The sequence below is a fragment of the Archocentrus centrarchus genome, chromosome 7 (assembly GCF_007364275.1).
Source record: "Archocentrus centrarchus isolate MPI-CPG fArcCen1 chromosome 7, fArcCen1, whole genome shotgun sequence".
NCBI lineage: Eukaryota > Metazoa > Chordata > Actinopteri > Cichliformes > Cichlidae > Archocentrus > Archocentrus centrarchus.
Genome location: NC_044352.1, coordinates 35,405,358 through 35,423,922, shown reverse-complemented (window position 1 = coordinate 35,423,922; position 18,565 = coordinate 35,405,358). Strand labels below are relative to the sequence as shown.

General features: G+C 40.8%; 1 protein-coding gene across 1 annotated transcript in view; it reads right to left on the bottom strand.

Moving 5' to 3' along the window:
- Positions 1 to 18,565, bottom strand: part of plagl2 (pleiomorphic adenoma gene-like 2) — a 53,363-nt gene that overhangs the window by 3,914 nt on the left and 30,884 nt on the right. The window lies entirely within an intron of this gene.

Below are 18,565 nucleotides of genomic sequence, written 5' to 3'. Positions count from 1 at the left end.
GAATGACCATGAACTCTGAAGTCAAACCTAATGAAAACCAGCACCATCTATGTAACTTGGGCTTCTGAGAACTCGCTCTCTCACTTATTTATCCTCAGTAACCTCTGTGAACACAACAAGTCCAAGGTTGGACACTTTACTGATCTCAGTGTCAGACACGCTCCGCGCTCCAGACATGTGAACAGAGAGTGTATGTGAGTGCAGTAAACTGGACTGGTTCTTATATAACACTTTATACATGTCTCATTCACCCATTCACACAAGCACTTTTTCTACATCTAAGTGCTTTCTGTCTGACACAGTCACACTCCAGTAAGTGCATCGGGAGCAACTCCAGGTTCAGTATCTTGCCCAAGGATACTTTTGTCATGCAGACTGGAGCAGCCAGGGATCTAACCACCAACCTTTTGGTCAATAGATGACCTGCTCTGCCTCTTGAACCACAGCCGCCCCTGGACAAACACATGCATATGCGGCAGGACGAAGTGTGTACATGCATGTGAAACTCCAAATGTAGTGGTGTCTGTTCTGTGCGAGTCGTTGATGAGTTAAGAAAGCTAATGTGCTGGAATGTGCTTTGAGCATGTTTACAAGAACACTGGCTGAACAGATGTTTATGGGCTTTTATCTCATTTGTGCCAAAATTCATACACGTTCTGCTGATGTTGACTAAACATGTGACAAAATATTTGTTTATGTCTTTTCCACCTTAAACTGCATTTCAGTTGTGACAAAACTGACAAATCCAGAGTTTTTCTTTGGCTGCTTTTTCATTCACTTTCAGTCCAGTCCTCGTACCGACCATGATCAGTGGAATTTTTTAAAGCCACTTAACACTGAGATATGAAACATTCAAACATAGAAATGGCACTTAACTCAAGTTATGAACCTGCGTTGTGTCTGCACATAACTGACAACTTAGCAAACAACCAACTTTAAATTGTACTTTGAGGCATTTTCATTTACAAAAAATATGGAAACAGAAAAAGATAACACAGCTTGGCAGGTAAAATACTGGACAGGCGGAGTGCAAAAGAAGAAGTGTCAGGCCTAAATACGCTATCTACAGCAGAAGAACAGTATGTGAAACTCATGTCCTTGAGAAACAGGAAAAAATCCAGCAAAGACCTGACACAGGACCTGGCAGATGCATGCGGCCCTTCAGCTGGTCCATCGACTGGTTGCCGAAGCCTCAGCAGAAATGGTCTCAATGGAAGTCAAGAAGTCATTCTTAAGAAAGGAAAATTCAATTCAGTTCAAATCAATTCAATTTTATTTATACAGCACCAAATCACAACAAACAGTTGCCTCAAGGTGCTTTGTATTGTGGGTAAAGACCCAACAATAATACAGAGAAAACCCAACAGTCAAAACGACCCCCTATGAGCAGCACTTGGTGACAGTGGGAAGGAAAAACTCCCTTTAACAGGAAGAAACCTCCAGCAGAACCAGGCTCAGGGAGGGAGGCAGGACAGAATATCCTTTACTGTCATTTTGCAGGAACTTGGTTGTGCAGTCTGTCGATAAACTGAATGGAAAGGTGTAAGCTTTAACCTTTTAGCATGTGTTTTTTTTAAAACATGGAATTTAATTTTGTATTTTTTTTTTTTTTGATATGATGGTAATTCTGAACATTTTGTGGTCTATGGTGTTTTGGAAAACTGTAAATAACTACCAAAAGGAAATAATAATTATTATTAGTAGTAGTTATTCATTTTAAAGACGTGTGCTTTGGTTTCCTAAGACAGCCAGGCCTGCATTCATTCATACACATGGTCAGAGGACCTTCTACACTTGTTCGTAACATATGAACAAAGTCACAAACCAAAGTATTGATAACTGTTTGTACAATTTACACACAGATTTGTGTGTATGCGCTGTTAGTAAATGAGTGTTTTATTTGAAGTATTCACAGTCAGATCTCCACACTAGGATCCTGAAACATGTACGCAAGAGCGCTGTGAACACACACCTGTGTGCTCAGTGTGTGTCGCAGTGTGTACATGTGCCTCGATGTGTCCTCATAATACACGTGTTTACAGTGGTGGTGAAGAGGACCTGACAGCTGTAGTGTTATGTGGTGCTCATCACCCAGCAGGGAGGGTGCGGGGGTGTGTGTGTGTGTGTGTGTGTGTGTGTGTGTGTGTGTGTGTGTAACACCCATCCATTTGACCACCCTCAGGGAGCCAGGTTCTATTGTACAGCCTACCCACACCGCACATTCCTGGCCTGAACCATGCCGTGTCGCCCTACCCTACCCCTCTGCTCTGCACGCAGCATCACCACAAACACACTACACACATAAACTGGCAAACACACAAACAAAGCCATGAACATAGATGAGCAGCTGCAGTACAATGAAGAGGATCCACATTCTCAAGTTACAGAAATAACCCAATGCAGAACTTGTGAGGACAAATGATGACAAGTCATCTTCTAATGACACAGAGTTCAGTTAGACTGCTTCTCCAGAGAGATCAGAAACAATGGGGGGAAAAAGCAGTAGTTTTACTTCATTATCTTTGTTTTCTATTGCAAAAACAAGTTTTTTTTACAGCAGGCATTCACTAATACTAGTAACTATTAATTAATAACATTAACATCATTAACAATGGGCCTTTTTTTACTCATGAAGTTGTGACACTGTGATGTTAAACTGGCACAAACACATCAGGGCTGTGAAACCGAGGCCCCGTTTACACGAGAATGTTTTCAGTGGAAACGCTGTCGTTTTTAATGTTCATCCATCATAACAATTTAACACCGGTCTAATACGCTTTAATTAGCATTGTTCACTAATTATACAGTAGTGTGCAAACATCCAAATGCAGTTTATAAGGTTAAAAAACTCTCTTGTTTGATAGTGTTCAACTGTGTTTTTCTATCCAGGTATGCTTTCAATGCATTAGCAGTGTGACTGGGATCACTGTCCTGTTGAAAAAGCTGCTGTCAATCAGGCACTTTCCAGATCACTTAAGAAAACAGCCAATGTCCAAAGACCAACTTTGAAAGACCTTCATAAGGTCTGGAGAGCAATTTAAACACTGCAGTGGATGAAAATCTGGCTTCTCCTGAACCGAATATGAAGAAATGATGGGTGGCTCAAGATTTCTGCACAATATCAAAGTTTAAGCAAAATTCATCACAGAAAAAAAAGCAGGTCATACTCGTAAATCTAACAGAAGTCTGTACAAGTAACAACCCAGCAAACAATATATAAAAAATTAGGAGTCTCAAAATAACCTCCACATCTGCTTTTGGATCTCTAGTATGAGGAAGTCTGAATGCAAGAATATTTTTTCTTTAAAATTGCTTTTATATTGGCGAGTGTGGTCAGCAGGGTCCATTTTAATGCTAATGCCGTGTTTAAGCAGCATACTGACAGTCACCTGTCTGCAGGTGGAAGACAATACTGTCATGCAGAGCTGACACTGGACAGCAGCACGGACCGGTCGTGGAGCTGGTGGGGGATGACAGCTTTGCGCAGACTTTGCTGCAGGATGTGTTTATGAACACGCGTGCTCTCCACAGGAACTGCAAACAGCCAAACTGCAGTCAGCTGCAGTTGTTATGTATTGTTTGCTGGGAACAGTTTGGGCGATTTGCAGTGGAACATGTGTGAAAGGTCAGAGTGACTACATGTTTATCCATCTAGTTTACTTGCTGAAGACTTTGTAATGACCATATTTCAGCAGGTGAAAATATTTCAGCATGAAATGCTATCAAAATATTTGGAAATGATAAAAGTCAAAGAAAGTGGCATCACCTGGCGACACTCTGCAATTGAGTGAAAGGGGTGTGTTAACAGTGGAAAGTAGATATACCCCAGGGGAAGGAGGAGGCACTCCCAGAGACTGGGAAGTGGCTGACAGGCAGATGGGGGCAGCAGTCCTAAGTGGCTGTATCTGCAGATGAGTTTAAATAACCCACGTCAACCATTCGAAACAATGGCCAGTGCACAAGAGAGGTGATGAAGACTGTGCAGGCAGGGTGTGGTGGGTGGAGATCAGTGCCAGGGATGATTTCTGACAGCAGGATAGAAGCAAAAGTGAAAGGGAAGATTTACAAAACAGCAGTGATGATGTATGGTTTGGAGACAGTGGCACTAACAAAGAGACAGGAGATGGAGCTGGAGGAGGCAGAGCTGAAGATTTTCACAAATGAGTAAATCAGAGGGACAGCTCAGGTTGAGCAGTTTGGGGGCAAAGTTAGAGGGGCGAGGTTAAGATGGTCTGGACATGTGCAGAGGAGGAACAGTGATATACTGGACAAAGGGTATCGAATATGGAGCTGCCATGCAGGGGGAAAAGAGGAAGACCGCGGTGAAAATTCGTGGATGTAGCGAAGGAAGGTTGGTGTGACAGAGGAGGATGCTAGGGACAGGGTGAGATGGAGGCAGATGATCTGCTGTGGTGAACCTTAAAGGAAGCAGCAGAACGAAGATCCCCTTTTACACAGCATCCCAACCTTTGGATGAGGTGGTACAACAGGTTACACTGTGTTCTTCTCACATTTCCTTCAGGATTTTAAATCATCTGATGCACTCACTAGGGCTCCTGTTTCAGCTCTAGGAAAGAGAAAATGGTATGAACATGTGTGCATCAAGTGTTTCCTGCATAACAAGTAAGAGGACACACATTTGATTTGGTGTTACTGGTTTAGTTCTAATGGATGGTGTACTAGTTCACCAGTCCCACGAGAAAAGATACGAGCATGGAACAGATCGATTCCCTCGGATAAAAACAACAATATAAACGCTACTTTATTCCACTCCAATTTAACTCTGTGAAGTCTAACTTATTATTGGTGATGACCCTAAAACCCAACTGCAATGTTGTGCAAATGTATGTTTTTTTAAAGCTGTTCTCTAAATTATTGGCAATCAAGGGACAAAGCCCAGGGTTAGGGCTGCACTTAGTGTAATCACTAATGGTGGCTCAAAGGTCACGGGTTTAAAGAAAAAGGAAAATAAATATATTTAACGCTCTAAGGTAAAATTGCCGAGACTTTAGAGAACAAAATTTAAAAAACGGAGACAAAAGTTCCACATTCTGATAGCCCAGGGTTACAGCTGGTATTCTCTCATCCACAGAGAACATAAGTGCTAACCAGTGCTAGCTGTTTATCTAACCACTGTAAATATGTCGAGCAGAGATAGTCGTGGACGGCACTGTTTGAAATGATTACAAATGACAGGACAACTCAACATGTCCACAATTTAAGTTTCTGACTTTTAAAAGGCTATAAAATACAAAAAGGTCCTTGTATTGTTTTTTTTAACATAAAAGATGGTCTGGACTTTTTTTTTGTATTCAGGTATATGCGGCATTAGACTGCATAGCAGAGCTCAGCAGCAGTTTTGTGTGGCATGCAACTGAAAGAAAAACCAAATTATTGTACATGTCTTTCATTCACACTTTAATTCATACTATGATACAGCAGTGCAGCTACATCAGAACAAATGTAACAATTCTCAAATTTCAGTGGAACCAGCTTCCAGCTTGGATTCAGGAGACAGACACCCTCTCTATTTTTAAGATTAGGCTTAAAACTTTCCTTTATGATCAAGCTTATAGTTAGGGCTGGATCAGGTGACTCTGAACCATCCCTTAGTTTTGCTGCTATACACCACTCAGCATTTAGTCATTAGTTATTATTAATCTGTGGCTCTCTCTGGCAGATGAGCCCCCCTCCCTGAGCCTGGTTCTGCTGGAGGTTTCTTCCTGTTAAAGGGAGTTTTTCCTTCCCACTGTCACCAAGTGCTGCTCATAGGGGGTCGTTTTGACTGTTGGGTTTTCTCTGTAATTATTGTAGGGTCTTTACTTTATAATATAAAGCACCTTGAGGTGACTCAGTATGACCGTTGTGACTGAATTGAACTGAACTGAATTGAAAATAAAGCTGTGCAAATGTATGAGCCACCATGTGTGTGTTTACACACACGTTCTCTCCGGGAACTTTGGATGGACATTTTTCACTAAGCCAAACAATTAAATCAAACAGTCATTAAAAATGAAAAGAACTGATGATTACCCTGAATCCCAGTAATGAGTAATGACCATCCTATTTGTTGTACAGCTACAAAAACTTCTACATGGGTAGTAGGTTATTGGTGAGATCACACAGCAGTGCATCACCAGGGCTTTCCACCAGCACGAACAGAACTGCAGCCTTTTCCAAACACTAATCACACCTCACCATGATAACAAAGTAACAAATGCACTGCTGCAGGATGGAACTTCACCCCCAAAATGGCAGATGCCGCAACAACAAACACTACACAGCACATTCACATGGAACCTTGCTTACTTCCCCTAATCAGAAATGTTGAAAGCAGAACTGAACCGCCTCTTTCCAACCGCCTGGGTGTCTTTGGTTTCTGTCCTGGATGAAAGAGCTTCCACATTCCTTTCCTGAGGGGTCAGAGGTCAGCCTCTGCACTGCCTGCCTGCCCACCCGACTCAGCTCCCGCATGCTGAGTGACTGGTATTAACCCCTTCGCTGCATGCCTCAGCCATACTGAGTAACAGGGTCTGTCAGCTTTTTTGTGGTGCTGGTGGCACGACGCCGGGCCGGACCAGGGTAGAACAGGAGCCTCTGCAGAACGGAAAGCCACAAAGTAGGACACTGCGAGCGCAGAAGCTGCTTTACCATACGGACAAACTAATTATAGAAAGTGAGTTCAGCGTCCAGAGCTAAGGTGACAACAGCCGCACTCGTGGGGAGAGGAGGAGAGGGGGTAAGGGGTGGGTGAAGTGCTCTGTTGCACAAACATTTCAGCTAATACACAGAAAACGGTTCTTGTTGACTCAAGAAAGGTCATGCAGTGCAGCAAAAACAGGCAGGTTGCTTTAATAAAGTCAGAGTAAAAGCTTCTAAATTCTATTTAAGAACAACAAAGTCCACCATTAAAAGAAAACCAGAGAACAGGCACATTTCAGTTTGACCTGCAGAGTGTGCCAAAAAAAACGTGTTTTCCAAAAGAGTGACAAAACAGCTAGATAGACACTTGGAAAGTGTGGTTAAACTTCAGAGGAAAGGTTCAGTAAACTGAGGGATAAATAAGGGGGGGGGGGGGGGGGGGGGGGGTAGAGAGGAGAGAGGGACAAAGGGATGATGAAAAAGGGAGGGAAAACTGGAGTCATTGGCAGCGGTGTAGTCAGGGGTCTGCATCTGTCAAGTGACTCCTTAGAAAGAGCCGGAGAGAGAGACAGAGAGACATGAAGCCTGGTGTGCAGGGGGTGGTGTTAGGGGACCAGGTCATGCTTTACTGGCCACATTGACTAAGCACAGAAGCCCAGGAGGCTTAGGTTCACTGAAGGCAGCAGGGCCACTATCAGCTGACTCACTGTGAAGTCACAAAACAGTTCCAGTGGATTTCCCTTCTTCTTCTATTGTTTTTATTCAGTTCGGTGATAGTGAAACTTTCAGATCGGCTTTTAAGTAATGTAAGCATGTAAAATAAGAGAAATGGTAAAATAGATGAAAGTACAGTGGAAGTATCTGGGGCACACTTTAAAGCTAATTTATGGTTTCTGCATAATGTACAAACTATATACATATATACATATATATATATATATATATACATATATATATATATATATATATATATATATATATATATATATATATATATATATATATATATATATATATATATATATATATATATCACACTTAGCTTTTTTACAGCAGCATGACAGTGAGAGGCCAAATCATTCAGGGTGTTAAAGCAGAAAGGCTCGCATGGAGCTCTGCTGTTTACTTTGACGGGCATATACATATATAGACATGCGTTTGGTCTTAAGTCAGAAAGAAAAAAATGTGTTAACTGATGAGCAAAAATAGGGGTTAGAAATGTGAAAAGCTGAGTCCAATCCACAGTGCAAACCACTGAGAGTCAGAGCTGACAGCCAAATGCTGCAGGACTGGATGAGAGACTCTTAGCAATCAGAAAAAGGCATCTACAGGCAGCCACTGCTAATTCTTCCACAGGTTCAACACACAGAAACTTTTGGAGTTTTTCTTCACCTCGAAGCATCTTGTAAAATCTTTCACCGTGGACTGAGGGGCATGAAGCGGTGCGTGAGTTTGAGCTTTTAGGGAGGTGCAAAGGAATCTGGTGCACTTCATGCATTTTGTATCAAAAATGAATGCTAAAAGTAAACATTTTGACCTGGTTATTCTGTTTTCATAAAAGCCAAAATTATACCTGATATTAAAATTCAATTACCTGCCCTGCCACCCTTGAAAACAAGGGAACCATGAAAAAGTCTAACAAAATGCAAGAAAATAAGATTATGCTGAAAGACTATTATTACTGTCTCGTGAAGTTAGCCTACTGCTGCAGTTAGCCAGTTTACACATCCACAACAAGCTTAAAAAACTAAAAAGAAGTAATAACTAATAATACTTTTCAACTATCCGCCCACTTATGTCCACTAATTACTGATCATGGATCAGATTATAGAGCATTCTTAGTGCTTAATAAATGTATTACATCACCCGTCATAAAAACAAGAAAATCCAAACATTTTAGAAAACTGTCAAAACACCGTTTAAAATGAAAAATGACTGAATTCACATTTTATACTCAAATTTAAGCCGACACGCTAGCCTTCTCTGAGAAGTCACAAATTAATCAAGAATATTATTCAACCACCGAAACAGATTTTTCTGTTCAGGAATCAAGTAAATAACTGAAATTTGGCCTCTTAATCCAAAAAATAATCATTTACTTTACTGTTTCTTTCTGCTTTTTTGTAAAACAGTCAATTTGAAAATGCATGGATAACATAAACAAATATTCTAGTAATTACTAATATTGTTAATTTAGGGCAGCTTACAGTGTCCCTATAACAATAAAATGGCTTTAAATGGCTTTAAATTTGCTTGCTGTTAATAATGGGAAAGGATTAAAGTTACATTGCTTCTTGATCTCGATTCAGTTCCAGACAAAGACTTTAGATGTTCTCAGAAAACTATAGACCCCATCGGCAGATGGGGGCTTTGTACTGGATTTGCGTTGATCTCCTATCTTGAACACAGCCTGCTCCAGAGCAGGTTAAATCTGCAGAAATATTAGCACAAAAATTAACCACATTGGTAACACCGAAAACTTGACGTTACCTTGCTAAGCCTTAAATCGTGCTTCGCAGTACGGGCCTCCGGTGAAGACAGAGTAAGGTTCTGTTACTGGATTCCACTTCAAGTCCAGGAACATTATAAAAGTGGCTTTTTCAGTATAGCTGTGTGCAGCTGTAGACCTTTGACAGCTATGAAAATGGTAATACCACATCATTGATGGGACATTTTAAAATGACTCCATAGGGAATTCGTTTTGACCCCGGTGAGACAGTAAATGTGAAAGCACACTGAGAGCCGCTCAAACCCCTCATCTGTTTAGGCAGTGCTCCCTCTCTCCCTCCATCCTTCCTCCCCCCAGTTTCAGTTCCTCTCCTGCTTGAGCTTCTGCCATGCCAAACCCTCACTTGTCCCGACAGTTAGTGCAGGCCACATTGGGCCGGGATGTGGCCATAAACCTAGCACCCATTGCCCCACTGTCCTGGCTAAAGATAGCTGTGGTCTGACTTGGGGGAGGTGGAGAAGGCAGGGCTCATGTAACTGCCACCAGGCAGCACCTTCACTGCTGCACTGTCTCATTCTGTTACCAACAAGAGAAAAAGCTTCATTTCCTTTAACAATGTTTGTCTATTGAAATGTAAATTTCCCTGCTGATAACAGCAACAGTAGTGATTATTAAGCCCTGTTTACATGACAGTGTTTTCAGATGAAAACAGCTACGTTTTGATGCGTTTCAGCCTCCTGTTAACATGAGAACGGAGTGAAAACGCTGCTTTTTGGAAACAGGGGCAACTGCACGTGCGCACTATGGTTGCAGCTCCTACACCCAATAGGAACTGCAGCGTTTTTAGCGTCTTGCGTTTCTGTGTAAACAGAGATCGTTTCTGAAACGTCTCCATGTGAACGTGCTACTTTTCGAAAACGGCAAAACGACACCGTTTCCACTGAAAACATAAAAATGGGGCCTAAACCTATAACCAGCAGAGGAACTCAATGGGAATCTCTGAACAGGGTATCGAAATGCTTGAACAGCAGCTAACTAAGGCCCTGTTTAAATGAGAATGTGTTGGGGTGAAAACGGTAACATTTTGATGCATTTTGGCATCCCGTGTACACAAGAACGGTGTTTCCAAGTCTCTGAAAATGATACAATTTAAAAACGGGTTCCAGATTGGAGCGTTTTTGAAACACTCCGGCCTTCATCGCCGTGTAAATGCCGAAAACACTACTTTTTGAAAATGAGGGTACTGGCACATGCACACTATCACTGCGACTCCTATACACAGCGCCATCTTGTGGCCTGGCAACAGGAACTACAGTGTTTTCAACGTTTCTTGCGTTTCCACTGGATCGTTCTTGTGTAAACGGGGCCTAAAATATCTATGACAGATATTTTGCATCCCTTTAAGCGCCATCACAGATTATCTCCATTAATAAATGTATCCTTTAGTCAGAAGTTGAGAAGAATTTGAAAATACTGTAAGACGTAAGAGGAATGATTCAAAACCCTCAGTGAAACAGTTCTATCCATCCTTCAGGACGACAATGTCCTCATCCACTGAACACAAACTGCACTAAAGGGTTTGAAGAGGTCGGAAATGAATTGAATCACATGCTGTGGTCTTCAATGGCTCAATCCAAGGACACTTTGACATGCAGGCTTGAATTTTCAGCAAAGTGTTGGCAGCCATCTTGAAACACACTTATATGGGCAATTATTTTTAAGCATTATCTAAATTCACTTAATTATAGTGGTAGCTGGGACATAAGAATTGTATGTATAGAATCACCCATGAGAGAAAAACTGCTTTACTCTGTCAGGTCGACTTCTTTGTTTTTTTTTAACTGTTCTCCCCAGAATTGGCTATTAGAGAACAAAAAACCACATTCCATTAGAACTGTTCAAGAACAGTTTACTTCCATCATCCATATATTGATATTTTTAACTCTAACTTTAACTTTTAGCCCATCCAAACTGTCTCCCTAACCCCAGCCAGAAAGCAAGAAGAAAAAGCAAAAGTGACTTTGTGAGAAAACATCTAAATGGTTTCTGATGCATGTCACTACTTTCCATATTTTCAGATTGCAAGAATTTGGAGAAACATTTTTTAATGACACATTATGGCTCAGTGGTGGAGCAGGCGACCACATGCATGTGCCGCGTTGCGGTGTGGGTGGCGCAGGTTCGAGTGCCTGCGTGTCTTCCCCCGCATCTTTCCCCCATTTCCTGAAAATAAATTAATGACACATTATGATAACATAGATTTAGGCTAGTTGCAAAACCATTGCTGATTCAAAGGGCTTTTTTCCTGTAGACGTCAGACTTCTACCACCTTTCCTGTTTCAGAATTTTCTCCTAGATTTAAATTCAGGATTCTTCAACTTCATGTTTCTTTTTTAGGTCTCTGATTAAAGCTGTTTTGGCAGCATGTGCTGGCCTAACACCTTACTGAGACACTTTACGTGTTTATCCTTTGATTGGTCTGAAACAGTAAATATGTTTCTTTCCAAAACACAACTCTCAACCATGTTCTGGCTACACAAGGCTCTACTCTGAATCCCTCCCCAATTAACTGCACTCCTTACCCCATCTCTAAGGGAGAGGCCAGCCACCCTCAGAGATAGGAAGCTCATGTCCGCCACTTGCATTTGTGTTCTTGTTCTTTCAGTAACTACCCAAAGCTCGTGACTACAGGTCAGGGTAGTGACAAAGATCGACCAGTAAAGCGACAGCTTTGCTTTCACGCTCAGCCGGTGCAGCGTTCGCCCACAGAATAAAGTGAATAAAACTTCATATTTAGTTGCAAATCCATTGTTTGCAATAATTGCATCAAGCCTGTGACCCACTGACATCATTAAACTTTTGCATTCTTCGTTCATGATGCTTTTCCAGCCTCCTAGTTGCAAAACAGCTAACTGATCATCTGCAGAGGAACGGTTTATTTGAAGAGTTTCAGTCAGGTTTCAGAATTCATCACAGTACAGAAACAGCATTAGTGAAGGTTACCAATGATCTTCTTACAGCCTCTGACAGTGGACTCATCTCTGTTCTTGTCCTGTTGGACCTCAGTGCAGCTTTGATACTGTTGACCATAACATTTTATTACAGAGATTAGAGCATACTATAGGTATTAAAGGTACTGCACTGCAGTGGTTTGAATCATATTTATCTCATAGACTCCAATTTGTTCATGTAAATGGGGAGTCTTCTTCACACACTAAGGTTAATTATGGAGTTCCACAGGGTTCTGTGCTAGGACCAATTTTATTTACATTATACATGCTTCCCTTAGGCAGTATTATTAGAAAGCACTGCATCAATTTTCATTGTTATGCAGATGATACTCAGCTTTACCTATCAATGAAGCCAGATGACACACATCAATGAGTTAAACTGCAGGAATGTCTTAAAGACATTAAGGCCTGGATGACCTCTAATTTCCTGCTTCTAAATTCAGATCAAACTGAAGTTCTTGTTCTCGGCCCCACAAATCTTAGAAACATGGTGTCAAACCAGATCATTACTCTGGATGGCATTACTTTGGCCTCCAGTAACACTGTGAGAAATCTTGGAGTCATTTTTGACCAGGATATGTCCTTCAATGCACATATTAAACAAATATGTAGGACCGCTTTTTTGCATTTGTGCAATATTTCTAAAATTAGAAACATCCTTTCTCAGAGTGATGCTGAAAAGCTAATTCATGCGTTTATTACTTCTAGGGTGGACTATTGTAATTCATTATTATCAGGCTGTCCTAAAAGCTCCCTGAAAAGCCTTCAGCTGATCCAAAATGCTGCAGCTAGAGTACTGACAGGGACTAGAAAGAGAGAGCAGATTTCTCCCATATTGGCTTCTCTTCATTGGCTCCCTGTTAAATCTAGAATAGAATTTAAAATTCTTCTCCTCACCTACAAGGTCTTGAATAATCAGGCCCCATCTTATCTCAAAGACCTCATAGTACCATATCACTCCAACAGAGCACTTCACTCTCAGACTGCTGGCTTACTTGTGGTTCCTAGGATAATTAAGAGTAGAATGGGAGGCAGAACCTTCAGCTTTCAGGCCCCTCTTCTGTGGAACCAGCTCCCAGCTTGGATTCAGGAGACAGACACCCTCTCTATTTTTAAGATTAGGCTTAAAACTTTCCTTTATGATCAAGCTTATAGTTAGGGCTGGATCAGGTGACCCTGAACCCTCCCTTAGTTATGCTGCTATAGGCCTAGTCTGCTGGGAGGTTCCCATAATGCACTGTTTCTTTTCATTCACCTTATTTACTTTGTTTATACTCCACTCTGCATTTAATCATTAGTTATTATTAATCTCTGTCTCTCCCCCCTCAGCAGATGACCCCCCCTCCCTGAGCCTGGTTCTGCTGGAGGTTTCTTCCTGTTAAAAAGGGAGTTTTTCCTTCCCACTGTCACCAAGTGCTGCTCATAGGGGGTCATTTTGACTGTTGGGTTTTCTCTGTATTATTGTAGGCGACTGTTGTGATTTGGAGCTATATAAATAAAATTGAATTGAATCTTTCATTTGTTGCTTTTTTTTTGTTTTGTTTTTGAGGAAGGGGGGGGGGGGGTGTTACTCCCATCAGTCTCCTCTTTAACAGGTAAAATCCTCTATAGGGTTTTCTAGTGAGTGTAGACATTCAGCATATTTAATGTTTAAAGAATCCATGTAATAGGACAAAGTTCCAAAACTTATGCCACAAGAAAAATGGGTGGGTTCAGACCAAAGGTGCTATCATCTGAGCTGTGTATCAGATCCGGATGTAATTACCTGGAAACAAAAGCTGAGATGTTGATCTTTTGTCTCATAATCATGTTTTTTTTTTCTTTCATGTCAAACCCAAATGTTTTCAGTCAACAGCAAAAATAAATGAATTTGCCTCACTGTTCCAACAATTTTGGAGGGGAGTGTATTTGAGCTGCTCAGCAGTTAGAGAGATTACTTTGTCTTTTTTTTTTTATAGTGTACCAAATTAATTTTAATGGTTAGCACCCAGACTATTACTACCCTATACTATACTAGAGCCCAGCTTGAAGTCTTGATGTTGAATACAACAAAACAATACTGCATTATTACTGTCATTAGAGTCCAGAAGGAGGATAAAAAGGGTATACTTTTGGGTGCACCTGTCTTGGGACTCACAAGTGGCTCCTATATCAAACAGCTGCACAGATGAAACCTGCACCTGTGACGTTTGGTTTCAAAATGCTAAAATGGTGACAGGCAAAACTCTCAGACTGACGCTTCAAAAATGAGTCTTTGCAAACCAGTGGGTGGCGCCATGATGGCTACACCTGTCTCTAATACTGTAGTTGGAACACATGCAGAATGCCGTTTACCACTGTCTTGCAGAAATAAGATGTCATTTAGATGGCAGCATAATTTGCTGCAATACACACACACACACACACATTATATATATATATATATATATATATATATATATATATATATATATATATATATATATATATATATATATATATATATATATATATATATATATATGCCTTCACAGATTAGTTACCCATGCTATGTGCTCTAATGCATTCTGATACATCACAGATGCTGCTATTAAACTGTACACTGATAACACACGGATTCAATATCGGTTGTTGACATTGCCACAGATTTCCCCTCATTTTCTGACTCTTTGATTATTATGCACCACAGATAATTAATCCCCCAAATTCTTTGCAATTTTATTTTTTATTCTGGAATTCTTGAACCAGCTACTCTGGAACACTCTTTTATACCCAATCATATTCCTTAATAATCATGTAAGTTGGAAGATGTTCCAAAAAGGTCAACTTAAATAAAGGGTTGCATTGTTTGATTTTGGGTTGTATATGGGAAATCTATTTGACATATTAACTGCAATTTCTTATTAAACTTTGACTAATATATCCAGTTCATTGTGTTTCTGTGTGTGCACACATGTTGTGTGTGTGTGTGTGTGTGCGTGTGTTCTGTGGAGCCAGTGAGGGGGACGTAGGGGTCAGCCAGGTTGCTGGGGGTGACACTGAGTCCACGCTAACTATGTGACACTGGGAATGTGTCTGTTAGTGATACTGCAGGTCACACACACACACACACACACACACGCGCGCACACACACACACAAACGCAAACAAGTATTTGCTAACACTTCCCTCATGAATGCACAGACCTGCAGATCTTGAGTCAAATGCAAAAAGACAAACACACACAGTGGAAAACATTAAAGTCAGTGAAATCAAAATGTATAGACCCTTTTACTGTTTGTAAACAATGTAACGATGCGCGCATTTTGGAAACGGAAATAGGGCGGAGTTCAATAGCGTTTCAATCTACAAGAAGGGATTATCATCGAAACATCGTGAAAACTACCTGCAAAAATTAATTTTGACCACCAGCAACCGACTCCGATCCCTATGGTACCTTAGCAAGTGGCCCGATATCTGTGGGCGGGTATATACGTGTATTTGGTGGAGAAACCCAGCCTATACACCAGAGAGAAGTTGCAGCACATACCAGTGTTAATTTCGTTGATGAAATATTTTCGTCATAATTTTCGTCAACGACCCTTTTTTTCATGAAGATAACGAGGCGATAACTAAATTAAAACTACCTAAAATGATTAAAACGATGATGAAATGAATTGACACTTTCGTCAGCGAATGAAAACGAGACGAAAATGCTTGGCGGGGACGAAATCCAATCAGAACTGATTTAATTTTGTGACAGGGCGGGACATGTTAGGAAAACATCCAATCAAACGCACAGTTGCGCAAATTTGCTCTAAACCCGGGAAGACCAAACTAGCCTGTGATTGGTCGTTACTTCCGATAGAACTAAGTTATGTAAACAATGTCAGCAGGGAGAAAGAGAAGAGCCGATGTTACCGTGACAAACAAAACGATGTGTAAACCATGTGGGGCGACTATCTCGGGTAAAAACACGACAAATCTTAAACATCTGCAAACCAGTCACCCAGATCTCCATGCAAAGGTCAGCATTTTAATGTCATGCAGGGTAAAGTGTTTTTCCCAGTTTAGCGTTTGTGTTTAGAGCAAATCTCCACACCGTGGTGGATTAGCCTTTCCCAATCTTAGTCCTGAACACTGCCCTGTACCTTTCAACGCTCGGATTGTCAGTAAGGTGGTGTTAATGATCAGGTGTGTGGGAAGCAGGTGAAACGCTAATGTTAATATTATTAATAATATTCCATAACTTTGAATAAATGTTTAATTTTGTGTAAGTGTGTATAATGACTAATTCAAGGGAACTGAAGAAAAAGCATTTACATTTTACACCCTTTATATTTTAGTCGACTAAATCAGCTGTAGATTTAGTCGACTATATTCTTACCATAATTCGTCGACTAAAACTAGACTAAAACTAAAACTATTCAGATGACTAAATTATGACTAAAACTAAATTACATTTTCGTCAAAAGATTATGACTAAAACTAAATCAAAATTTGCTGTCAAAAGTAACACTGGCACATAGAAGTCACTGGATGCTTACAGTTATGTTGTTTGCGGCCGTGTACCGAACATCAAATATCCTGACACAGACTCTGAGTTTTGTGTCTTGAAGGCAGAAGTTCTTCCAAGTCAAAGACAAGGAAACAGGAGCGCTGTGTCTGAGGCTCGGGTCATTGTAAACAAGTCAGAGAACTACGTCCTCACAGCGGATTGTACCTGCATGGCAGCACGAGTACTTCATCAAACTGCTTTTCTAGCTTGCTAAGCGTTCTCCGACTGCAGATATTATTGATTTACAATGAAAAAAAAATATACAGTTCCAGTCACACTGTGAGACTCGCTCAACCATTCATATGTGAGTCTGCTCAGGCTTTTGACTGGCACTGCATTTTGTAATCTATAGTGCGATTAAATATTAATTTAAAAATCAGGACTCTGAGTCCAGCGATGCCTCACCTGTAAACAGCCACACTACAGTTTAAAAGCCAAACAGCCTACCAGCTAATGCTGTTTACTTTAGATACCTGACATCCCAGTATAAACAACGGAAGATAAATAACTTTACCTGATATAAAATGGGCCCTTCAAACGTGAGCATTTCTGATCGTGTCCTCAGTCCAATTTTTATCATTACATTCGATGGCTTGCAACCACAGACGCCTCTGTTTTCTCTTAAACAGCTGTGATCCCGTGGGATTCGGTACATTCAGTGCAGTTTTGGTAGAGTACAGATTCTGACAGCCAAACATGCAACAGCAGACATTTTGATGCTGATATCACTTTTAAATCACGTTTAAATGCTGCACAGTCTCCTCGTTCTTATTGATTTGAATGGAGCAGCAGTTCACTTCTGTTACCAAAATGCGCACGCAGCCTTTGATGATGTTCGCTGTAAAAGGGTCTATACTTAAAAATAAATACTATATGCTTTCATGCAAATCCTCGTCACCTTTCCATAATATGTATTTGAGTGGCCACACAGGCCGCTAACCAGCTGCAGGCAGAAGCCCCGTTCACACCTGTGACGTGTACTGTGGTCACTTCTTCAGTCTGAGGGGACTCTCTAATTTAGGCATATGTCACTTTTACTTGAATGTTCCTTCCAGCTTCATTCAGTCACTATATTTCTAATAATAATAACTTTATTTGTACTGCACTTTTCAAAATACAGATTTACATAGTGCTTCACAGTTTGAATAAAAGCCATATATGAATATATATGTTACAAAAATACAGACACATAATCAACCATATGGTCAGACATTCATTCCAACACACACACACACACACACACACACACACACACACACACACACACACACACACACACACACACACACACACACACACACACACACACAAATAGCTGCAAAATATATCCCAAGTTAAAGGGGAAAAGATTAAGGGAACCTATAAAATCAGAGACTCAGATGACCTGATAGGCTGAGGAAGGATCTTCCAAAGTTTGGGTGCCTCTGGTTTTAAAATGTGAGTGTGGAACAGTTAGGAGACCCTGGTTAGAGGATCAGAGAGGCTGGCTGCAGTGATAAGGTCTCAGTAGCTCTGACATATAAGCAGGAGCTTGTCCATGTAGAGCTTTATGTGCTGATATCAGGATTTTAAAATGGATTCTGAATTTCAGTGGGAGCCACTGAAGGGATGCAAAAAATAGGGGTGATATGTGAACGGTGGCTAGTTTCTGTTAGCAGCCTTGCTGCTGTGTTCTGCACCGATTGGAGACGGGCTGTGGAGGACTGAGACATGCAGGTAAAAACAATTATAGTTAATATAGAAAATTAAAGGGTGTATTTCAAGTTCCAGATGATTTTTTTTTCTGTATTTTTCTTTTCTCGCATTTGTCTCATTGCATGCTTGTAACACACTGACCAGCAGCAGCTGTCACGACTTCATCCTCTTTAATGAACTTCTAGCAACAGCTGGAATCAAACTAATTCATCCATCCATCCATTTCCTGTTAATGTGTTTTAATGTTTGACT